The 12,095-nt window shown below is 39.8% G+C and overlaps 1 pseudogene; it reads left to right on the top strand.

Moving 5' to 3' along the window:
* Positions 1-887: 887 nt before the first annotated feature.
* On the top strand, positions 888-2,569 carry LOC140574535 (uncharacterized; annotated as a pseudogene).
* Positions 2,570-12,095: the final 9,526 nt, after the last annotated feature.

Below are 12,095 nucleotides of genomic sequence, written 5' to 3'. Positions count from 1 at the left end.
AAACTGATAAACTGCAAGAGTTATAAATAGATGCACATATTGACAAAATCTGAATAAATGGAAAACATTAAACTTTACTAACAAAAATAGCAGAATCTTCTGCAATTTAACAAAAAGACTTTAGTTATGCTGATATATCTCTGCCAAATACATCAAATACTGTCAATAATGCATTTAAAAATTAAGAACTGCTAGAAAATATGTAATTTCTTTTGTAATGTAAATTATGTAATGTAATTTCTTCTTACATTTCTAATATTTAAATCAAGCATAAATGACCCATCCCCACATTCCCCAATACACACATAAAGGTATTACAGTCCATCTGTGCAACATGTTGGGTGCAGATTCCTACCAGAGCCCCACCAGTTACAGCAGACATATGACTCCCATCATAAAGCTATGAACTCTGCAAGTGTTTCCGGTTCTGGTGGACAGGTCGTACGCTCGCTCACCTGCTGTTTGATTGTTTGCTCTCTTATTACTTGAAAAAATTACTTGTTACTCCTCAGCCTCAGTTGATATTCCTTCATCTTCGCTTTTGCTTATTTCTCTTAGCTAGTTGATTTTGTAATCTTTGTGCCAACTGCGACCTCTTGCTTCACGTTCCTTCGTCTCACCATCCGTCGATTGTGTTTCTGTGTGTTTGTTTACCTCGAGGAACATGGTGACCGTGGAGGAACGTGCTCTTCGAACGCTCAGCTAGGAGCTTGCCCTGCTGGACCGGCAGATCCAGTGGCTGTTGGAGTAGCGGGCTCTACCAACAGAAGACGAGGCTGGGGGCCGTTGGCACCGTGGTTCTCCACGTTGGAACAAATGTCGTCTCGGCAGCGAGGTTCTGAAGTAGCACTTCCGCAAGCTTCTGGTATCACACCGTCCGGAAGAAGATGGACGCCCGCGTACGGTTGAAGGAGCGAGCCGTTCAGCCGTCTCTCCACTGCTGGCTTCGGGATTGGTGCGTCAGCGTTGGAGCAGACTTCTTAGACATCTGGGAGAGGTTTCGGGAGCATCCAGCCCTCTACCGTAGAGATGGGCTTCGTCTGAGCCGCCTGGGGTCTTTTACAACCTGATTAGACTCAACATTAGCGTTTCGTGATGTTCGAGTACTAGCAACTCCCGCGTTAAGTTTGGGCTGTTAAATGTACAGTCTCTAGCACGTAAAGCTGTCATTGTCAATGAAATGATTACTGTAAACCCCCTCAGTTCACTGTCTTTGTGAAACGTGGGTTAAACCTAATAAATTATTGCTGTGAATGAATCGACTCCCCCAGGCTTTAACTACTGCAGTTTTCCACTAAGGTCTGGTCGTGGCGGCGGCGTAGCCTCAATCTATGATTCAGTTCTAGGTATAATCCTAAACTCAGGTTATGAAGCTAAATCATTCAAGTGCTTAGCCTTAAAGTGGCAGGCTTTTTTCCGGCTTCTAGAAAGCAGCACTCTTTTCTGCTTATTACAGTCCATCATCCTCCTGGACCTTATACAGATTTTCTTGAAATGCAATTTTTGTGAAATTGCTGACTTTTCAGAAGTAGCTGTCTCTACTGATAAGGCTTTGATTGTTGGAGATTTCAATATTCACTTTGAAAAGACTCAGGACCCCCTTAGAACTGGGTTTAAATCAATCTTAGATGCTTTGGGATTTATTTAAAATGTTATAGGTCCAACTCATAGATATACGTCCAACCATACACTAGACCTAGTTCTGACCCTGCGTATTGAAACAGAACATTTAGTAAGCATTTCTCAGCCTGACTCCATTTCTGACCTTTACCTAATCCCCTGACCCTAATGCTTGCCGCTAACCCTTGTGGGAAATCCTGACTCCTGATCCGGACCTTGGAGGAATCACTGTCTCCGTGTTTAGCTTGTTTTTTCTGCTTTCTACCACTTTCTAGCACTTATTTAGCGGCATAGCTGGAAAGCTAAGGCAATTGCTAGCGCTAAGGCCGAAGCTAGCCCACCGGAACACCACTCCCTCCCCCCGATTCGAATGTCAAACAAGTTTGCCCCGCTCAGTGAAACACCCGCTGAGAAGCCAGTTCAAAGAACTCTGGTAATAAGAGACTCTATTGTTCGACACGTGAAAATAGCTCGTCCTTTAGAGGCTCCAGCTGTAACCATTAGCTGTTTACCGGGAGCCAGAGCACCGGACATTAGCGGCAACCTTAAGTGGTTAGCAAACAGGAGATATTTAAGGATAGTTATTCATGTAGGGGCCAATGATATTTGTCTGCGGCAGTCTGAAGTTATGAAGGATAATATTAAAGAGGTGGTTAAACTGGACCAGATGATGTCCGATGCCGTAATTTGCTCTGGCCCCATCCCAATGAGTCTTACAGCCGACTGAGCTGAGTCTTACAGCCGACTCACAGCGCTGAACCGCTGGATGTCCAAGTGGTGTTCAGACAATCATGTGGGCTTCATAGATAATTGGTTACAGTTTGAGGGCAAGCCTGGTTTTTTAGGTAGGGATGGTGTCCACCCCACGCGGGAGGGTGCTGCCCTACTTTCGTGCAGCATAGCCCATAGTCTGCTAGTTAGACGGCAGAGGAGTGTAAAAGGCTGCTGACAATCCAGAGTCGAGACCAGGCCGCATACAGAACGGCTAAACCGACCGTCTGCGCGCTGCTTTGAGGCGTCACCTGAGTTTTACCGTATTGAGACTGTGCCCCGAATTAAACCCAAACATAGAACATCTAGATAAGCTCGTTTTAATCATTTAATCAGTGTTAAATCAAACGATCTCGCAATCAAATGATAACAGCAGCACCTCAGACCTCGGTCTAGAGCTCGGTCTACTTAATATTAGATCACTAACCTCGAAAGCAGTGATCGTAAATGAAATCATATGTGATCAGAAACTGGACCTTTTCTGCCTAACTGAAACCTGGATTAGACCTGATCAATATATAGCACTAAATGAAGCCTCTCCCGCAGGTTATAAATATGTACATAGCCCTAGATTATCAGGCAGAGGAGGTGGAGTATGCATAATCTACCAGAATACACTAGATATTACTCAAAAACACTATCACCTTTACTTCTTTTGAGATTCTCTACATTAATATATCAAATCCAACCACAAATAAAAATGCATTCACACTAGTTAATATCTATAGGCCTCCAGGGCCCTATTCTGAATTTTTAAAAGAACTTAGTGACTTTGCTGCAGACTTGGCAGTGTGCAGCGACAAAGTTATAATAGTAGGAGACTTTAATATTCATTTAAAAAAAACAGACAATCCATTAACAAAGGCGTTTGTATCAATCTTAGATTCTGTCTACATCACACAAAACATAACTGGACCCACACATTACTGTAACCATACCCTAGATTTAGTCCTGACCCTGGGTGTTAGCATTGATCATCTAAATATTGTACCTCAAAGCTCAGTAATATCAGACCATTATCTAATCTCCTGAGCTACATCTTAGGCAAAATGTTAATTTGTCTCCCCAACACTGTCTAAAGTGCACAATAACCGCAGTGACAGCTGTACAGTTTACTAAAAACATCCCACCCCTATCAACCTTAGCTTACACTCCGCCAGACCAAGCGGAGCTCGTTAAATTAACAAACGATCTAGAGAATAACCTTTGATCAACCTTAGACAAAGTAGCACCGTTTAAAAGTAAAATGACAAGGCAAAAAAGGCTCGCACCGTGGTACAGTGATCAAACTTGTACCTTAAAACAAACAGTGCGGAAACTAGAGCGTAAATGTCGGACGACCAAACTAAAGGTGTTCCACTCTGCGTGGAAGGACAGCCTTAGTCAATACAGAAAGTCACTCATTAAAGCTCGCTCAGTGTATCTGGCCTCGCTAATTGAGAAAAATAAAAACAATCCCAGAATACTTTTTAGTGAGATCTCTAAACTTACTAAAAGCCAGGCAGATACTCAACCCAATCTTTAACCATAAAACTTGTTTTTATGAACTATTATAATAATAAAATAGAAAATATTAGACAACCAATCCAACCCTGCTTATTAAATCAAACATGGCCGTCACCTGGTGGAGCTGTTTTAGAAGATAACTTAGTTGTAGAACAAAGACTGGAAGCCTTCAACCCACTTCCACAGCCAGAACTAGAAAAAATTATTTACTCATCAAATTGTACAACCTGTCCACTCAACCCAATTCCCTCTAAATTGCTAAAAGTAATACTCCCAATCATAATCAGACCTCTTTTAACAATTGTAAATTCATCCCTTAGCCTTGGGCATGTACCCCAAACCCCAAAATTAGCAGTCATAAAACCTTTAATCAAGAAACCAAATCTTGACCCCAGTGTATTGTCTAATTACAGACCCATCTCCAACTTAACATTCGTATCTACAATATTAGAAAAAGCTGTGGCCCAACAACTCTGCTTATACCTGAGTAAGAATGACTCGTATGAGAAATTCCAATCTGGATTTAGACCCAATCACAGCACAGAGACAGCCCTAGTGTTGATGATCTCCTTCTTGCCTCTGATCAAGGCTACGTATCTTTATTAGCCCTACTAGACCTCAGTGCAGCCTTTGATACAATAGATCATACTATATTACTAGAAAGATTAGAGAAAATGGTTGGAATCACAGGGACAGCCCTATCGTAGTTCAAATCATATCTAACGGGACGCTATCAGTTTGTAAAGATAAAATATTTATCTTCAAATTACACAGAAGTAAGATATGGAGTTCCGCAAGGCTCAATTTTAGGGCCGCTACTATTTACATTATACATGTTACCACTGGGCTCAGTTATAAGCAGACATGGCGTTAATATCCATTTCTATGCAGATGACACACAGCTCTATATATCAGCCAAACCTGAAGATAAATTTAGATTACACAAAATGGAGGACTGTGTAAAGGATATAAAACTCTGGATGTCACATAACTTCCTTCTCCTCAACAGTGACAAAACCAAGGTTCTCCTTTTAGGTCCAAAAGACACTAGAAATAAACTATCTGACTTAATGTTAGACTTGGCTGATACTTCCATTATTCCTGGTTTAGTGGCTAAAATCTTTTTTTTTTTAGCAATTGAGCAACTAAACTAGCCAATATTAGTAGGACAGCCTTTATGCAGAAACTCCTTATCTCTACAGGACGCAGAAAAGCTAGTACACACTTTTATTACTTCAAGGCTAGATTACTGTAATGCACTTTTGTCAGGTTGTTCCAGCAAGAACCTCAATAAACTTCTGCTGGTTCAAAATGCTGCAGCCAGGGTCCTTACTAAAACTAGAAAATCTGACCATATCAGTCCAGTTCTATCAGCACTTCATTGGCTCCCAGTTAAATTCCGTATTGAATACAATTTTTTTCTATTAACATATAAAGCCCTACATGGCCTCGCTCCTGAGTACCTGCAGGATCTTATTACATATTACAAACCTTTAAGACTACTTAGATCTCAGGGTGCTGGACTCTTACTCGTTCCCAAAATTCAGTAAACCTCAGCAGGGGAAAGAGCCTTTTCTTATAAAGCTCCACAACTCTGGAATAACCTTCCAGATAATGTTTGGGACTCAAACACAGTCTCAATCTTTAAATCAAAGATGAAAACTCATCTGTTTAGTTTAGCTTTTGGTAATTAATGTTTCCCCTTAGATAAAGGGTGTAGATCCAGGGGTTCGCGGACCCAGAGAATTGTAGTACACTGAGATGCTGGAGCTGTCGTCTCACTGCTTACACGCAATCACTCAGGTTTGTGGACGGTTGAGCAGATAGATGCTGGCTTTTTCAGGGTGCTCCCGTGTCTGTGTTACCTTCTGGCTCTCTCCTTTTAATTAGGCTGTTATAGTCAGACCTGCCGGAGTCATCAGACACATTCTGATACTGCTCAACATTCTCTGCTCTCCATAAAATTCCTCTCAGAACGAACTCTCTTTTTACCTTCTCCGAGTAAATGGCCACCCAGCCTGACCTGCTGGAAGATTGCCCGCTGAGGTCCCCTCTACCTGCGTCAAACCAGCTGCGTAACCAACTCGTAACTATCTGCCATTATTAATACCACCATTATTATATTGGTTGGCTTGCTCACTGGGGGTCTTTGACCATCATGTCTTACGTTATTTTCTTCTTTCTTCTTTGTCTCTGTCTTTTATTAATCACTATTTATGTAAAGCTGCTTTGTGACGACAACAGTTGTAAAAAGTGCTATACAAATAAATCTGACTTGACCAGACATGTTTGTAGTCTTAAACCAGGATATCCTCCTGCCGCCTCGCTTTATGAGCAAACGTACCGTAACAATGTCTACAGCTATGTCTGGCATCATAGTCATGCGGAATACAAAAAAGCTTTAATTAAAGCCAAATCATCATAAATTGCATCACTAATAGACAATAACAAACACAAGCCCAGATTCCTTTTTAATACTGTGAATAAACTCACCAGCAGTCACAGACAAACTAACTCAGCCATTCCTGCTGACATTAGCAGGATAAAATTGAAAACATTGGACTAAAAACCACTGCAGTGAATGTTGATGAATGGTGCACCAGCTGTAATGCACACTCTGAATATTTCCATCCGGTTACTACAACACAGTACACACAGTTGTTTAAACAGGTTCTACCTAGGGTTATACAACCAGTACTGGCCATAGTTAACTCTTCCCTCAACATTGGCTACATTCCTAAATCCCTTAATTCAGCAATTATCAAGCCTTTTCTTAAAAAAACTAACCTTGACCCCAATGAGCTTGGTATTTATAGACCAGTCTCAAATCTCCCCTTTATAGCCAGGGTCCTAGAAAAAGCAGTGTTTCAGCTGCTGTGCACCTACCGCCACAACAGTAGCATTTACAAGGCCTTTCAGTCTGATTTAGACCCGACCACAGCATTGAAACAGTGTTACTAAGAGCCACAAATGACCTCATTTCATTTGATAGGGGCTGCACTACTATTGTGCTGCTTGACCTTAGTGCTGCCTTTGACACAGAAGGTCATGCAATTCTGCTTGACAGGCTTGAAAATACTCTAGGAATTGAAGGATCTGCCCTCGCTTATCTAACAGATCGCCACCAATGCGTTTACTTAAATAATGAATATTCTTACTACTCAAAAGTAAGATATGGTGTTTCTCAGGGATCAATCCTGGGTCCGCTACTGTTTACTCTTTATATGCTGCCGCTGGGCAAAATAATCCGTAAACATGGTATTGACTTTCATTGCTATGCTGACACCCAGCTCTACTTATCTGCCAAAGCAAATGAGGACATTTGGTGAACAGACTGTCAGACTGTTTAATCATGAGCTGCATGAAGAATTGTACGATGAAATGCAGATATTGTTCAATTTTACTGTAAAAAGTTCTTTTTCAAATTTCAGATTTTCAGAGTTGTCTAAAACTAACCTACTTTCAAAGCTTCCAAGTGTTTCACTTAACTTACACTATAGTCCAATTATTTGTGGACACCCCTGCTAAACAATGCTTTCAGCTACTTTATGTTGCACTCATTGCTGACACAGATGTGCAAATGCACACACACAGCTTGTCTAGCCCCTGTAGGTTAGACTGAGCTGTGGATCAGTGGAACTGTGTTTTCTGAAATGATGGATGGTGCTCCATCCAAAACTTTAGAGATGGGTTGGAGAGTTGGGGATGATTAGGTGGAGTGATCAACCAATATACTGACCTCACTAAAGCTCTTGTCGTTGAATGCAATCAAATCCTCACAGCGATGCTGAAAAAAGTGTAAACTAGAGAAATCTTTGAGTAACTCAACCCAGAGATGTTATTAATGGTTGAAATATGAATGGGAGTTCTCGTAATGCTCAAAATGGTGCCTGTTTACTTACAAAGCCCCGCCCTTCAACACAAACAACCAATCAGGTTACAGGTTACTGATGAAGTTCCGCCCTTCTGATGTACTTTTGTTATATTTTATTGCTGCTACATTACATATCCTTGGGTTTAAAATTTGGAAAAAAAAGATATTGGAGTTTTATTAATCTTTTATATTATGTAACTTTAATATTAGCGGGGTAATTCATTAACACAGTGAATTTCTGAATTTAAAGTTTAATTTAAACTACCTTAAGCTAAATCAATTATTTATTTCAATAATCGTCAGATTATTCGATTGTAAAAATAGTTGTTTGTTGCAGCCTGAGAAGCTTTAAAATGAATAAAGATTTTATTTCAATTGAAGTGTTTTATTTTATTACTCCATTGAGTGTCATTAGTAAGAGAAGGACATTAATATGTAATGTTTAATATCTCTAAGTTAGTTAATGAACATTAAAGCACATACACTTACTAATTTAACAAAACTAATAAATAGCCTCACTCTGCTTACAGGGCCAAATCTCCTTTCAGTCCAACTTGAGTGTCAAGTAAAATAATAATAAAAAAAAAGTTTTACTTTTACCAGCGTTTATTTGATGTTTTTCAGTTTCATGTCAATGTAAAATATATAAACGAATTCCTAAATAAAATAAAAAGTCAGATACAGACAAGCATATTTGTGTTTATTTACATTTGTGTTTTAGGCTGTGGCCAATCGACTGTGGGGAGAAGCAGTTTGACCAATGGTTGCTGTAGACCGCAGTACATGTAGACCAATCGCGGCAGTGAGAAGGCGGGACTTCAACAGTGTGTTTAAAGCTGTAGAAATCCGCACAGACTGAGTAGCGACTGTAGAAAGAGACGCAGACGTGAAATAAATGCACACACATTTTTCACATCCCAAAAAGAGAACATGTCCGGTAAAAAGAGGACGTCTGGTCACCCTGCTTAACGAACCTGCACTTAGTCATTCCTGGTGTATAATTTTGATATGAAGGGCAAATTAAACAGTCAGTTTGGTCAGTGTCCACTGACCAAATAAACCCATCAACTCTAATCAGGATTTCTACTGGCGCTTTCCAGCTGCTGGTCTTTTAACACAGGTTTAACTCAGTCTGATATTAAACGGTATATTTGCGCCATCTGCTGTTCAGTCCACCACATTACATCAGCGCGGTATTTTCCTCTTACAGCGTTTATCATTTTTAACATTTTAAATGATACTGATATTGTATTATTCAACCAATCATTTTAAATGCTTTTAAATGTATTAATAGTGGTGACTTTTTAACAGATGTTTTAAATTGAATTAAACTACATTAAATGAAATTAAACTGGTGATTTTTTGTTGATAGTTGTATAATTGTTATAATCAGAAAAGTGCTGGACACCACCAGGGCACTAGATAAATGATTAAATGCTGGCACTGAATATACAGTGATAAATAACACGTTTACCAGAAACAGAGACGCTACGACAAACATATGTCTGCCCTTACTGGAGTAACACTGGTGTAATTGGCGCTTTGTCGCCGTCTAGCGGCCAGAATCTGTAACTGACTGTAACTCTCATTAAAGAAATGACGAGGCTCGTTTCCTTTGACCCAGCGACTCTGCTGCTGCTGGAGGAACAAGAATAACCCTCTCGTATTGCAGATATTAGATCTATTATTTGATATTATAATAGTGGGATAAAATCCATAGTAGAGAATATTGTAACCTACAACTCGATGTCTTTTGTTCAGACGCTAGAGGGACCCCAGAGTGAGTCCAAAACAATAGGTCTATATGAAGCTGTTCAAAATAGTCATTTATAAATGATTCATCATTTTTATACAGATAACAGCTCTCACTGTAACACAGAACAGAGGAAAACAACTCAACACACTTTTAATCAACAATTATAGGACTTCAGTGGTTTCAATGGTTAAAAATGTTTGAATGTTTTTTCTGGTCTTTCAGGCAGGAATTATCTTTAATTACTAAAGCAGAAGAAATCCTTACATAAATGAATAAGAAGAAAATGTAACAGCGTACACATCCTGCCCTACAGGAAACAGATGTAGAGCAGAAACCGCTACCATTCTGGCTACTGAGTGCTGATTGACTGGTGAACTGATCTGCTTATCGGCTGGTCAGACTCACTGACGTCTTGAATTAAGTCTCATAATTGATTAAAATGTGTGTTGAGTTGTTTTATGATGTACTGTGTCGAGAACGTGAGCAGTTATCTATATCAAAATGTAGGATCATTATTACTTTTGCACAAAAGCTCCGTACGGACCCCTTCATTTTAGACTTGCGGTTGAGCGCCCTATAGGGTCCGAACAAAACGGAGGGCATAATCAATTGCTTTATCCATTTAGAATAATGTCTAATAGTGTTGGTCATATAAAGTCCTCAGTATAGGGGGGTCGGGGGGTGGGGGTGGGGGGTCGGGTCTGATATTTCTTGTCACTACAAGTTCTCTTGGATTGTATTAGCTAGCATGCTACTGCTTAGCCAGCCGAGTTGCCCCCCCCCCCCCTTTCATAGTGTGTTTTATCTAGTGGTAGTTGTTGTTTATTGCTTTATTATTTTTTTTTGGATCAATGGGCCAATTATCTGCTGATCTTGCACAAGGTTAGCTCGATAGCGGATAGCAAGTGCTGTTGGTATCAATTTTAAATGCCAGAGTAGCAACAATATTACATCAGTTTAACTTGCTAATGTTTAACATTTGATTAATACAAATAAATAGCAATACTTTATTCAGATAAAAACATCTCAGTAATAATCAATAAATATCTTTTCATACATTTTAATCTGGCATATAAGTATGACAGCTGTGTGAAGATGGGCAATTAATCACGTGCAATATTTTAACCAATGGGACAGTTGGGGGGATAGGATGTGTCACTGCACCGGCCGGTCTGACCTACTTACACCTAGAAGAGTCTTTATACAAGGAAGCTGTTACTGACATATTGTGATCTCTAGATGGCCCTTCTTTCACGCGTCGTTCAGTTGGGTGTAGAGACTCTCGATATGTCAGGTAAGTATAAACTGTGCTTATAAGAATAATATTATAATTATGTTATATTACATAATGAATATATATATTAGAATAATCCATTTATGTATTATATATTTATGTAACAAAAAACAGACCGTTAACAAGTATTACACTAAGAGAGAAAAATATACTAAACAATAAATAGAATAAATAATAAGTTTAAAAAGTAATAAAGAGCTGTAATCAGAAATCTGTACTTGTACAGGTTTGAATACTGTAAATCAATATGTAGCCTGAGTAGACATCTATATACAAACTATTATGTACAGATATGATATAAACATTTATAGAAACTTAACATCTGTACAGCTGTGCAAATAATCATAGTGTAAATGGTAAGCATGTTATGTATCAGTACTTTGTTGAAGTTAAATCCAGTTTGGTTCAGTGAAATTTAGAAGTTCAGTTCAGTTTTAGAATAGGTTTATAGATTTGGGTGTGAACCCTAACGTAACATTTACAGTTCTATTATTAAGCTTATATTTCACAATTGCACATTTCTGTGCCAAACTTCATGACAGTACATCAGTTATGAGAGAAAAAAAAAGTACATTTTAATAACAATAATAAGAATAAAAGTAGTTAAAATAGTAAAAAAGGGGTTAAAAGTCATGTTTGCTGCTTTTCCTGATCTCAGTGTCTTTGCCTCCTCCTCTTCCTTTTCCGCTGCTTAGGCATTGGCTCTCTGCTTGTATCCAGTTCAAAGTGAGGGGCGAAGCTTGTCCCAGTGGGTGAGCTGAAGACCTCTGCGATATGGACCTGTCCATCAGGCTGGACCTTCATACTCAGCGGCACTCCTCCCACAGACGCTGCTTTACTTCTCAGCCTAGCTGCAGGCTGTAAGGATGGAGATGTCCTGAAGGAGTTCTGAGCAGAGGGTCCACCACAGGACCAGCAGGGAGCTCTCTCTACCAGTGGAGCTGGTCTCTGGGACTGAGTCAGGAGCAGTGGGTGGACTGACAACAGTCTGAATCAAGAAGCACAAGAAGAAGATTCAGAACCTGATTGTTTTTGGACCTAAATCCACATCTACACAGGAGCCTTACTACCTCTACTCTGAAGGAGGAGTCTATTAAATGAAGGAGGATCATGGATGAAGGGTTTCTAGGTTGTGCTGGTGTTTGGTTTACCTGCTGAGGAGTACTGATAGACTTGGAGATGCAGCCTGGGGCTCAACACCTATACTGAGATCTCTGGAGCTTCGGGCTTAGAAGCTCTACTTTTAGCTGCAGCCGCTTCCTCCAAGTACTCTC

This window comes from Salminus brasiliensis, chromosome 12 (genome assembly GCF_030463535.1).
Source record: "Salminus brasiliensis chromosome 12, fSalBra1.hap2, whole genome shotgun sequence".
In the NCBI taxonomy this organism is placed as follows: domain Eukaryota; kingdom Metazoa; phylum Chordata; class Actinopteri; order Characiformes; family Bryconidae; genus Salminus; species Salminus brasiliensis.
Note: the sequence above shows the minus strand (reverse complement) of the source record. Positions and strands in the feature narration are given on the sequence as shown.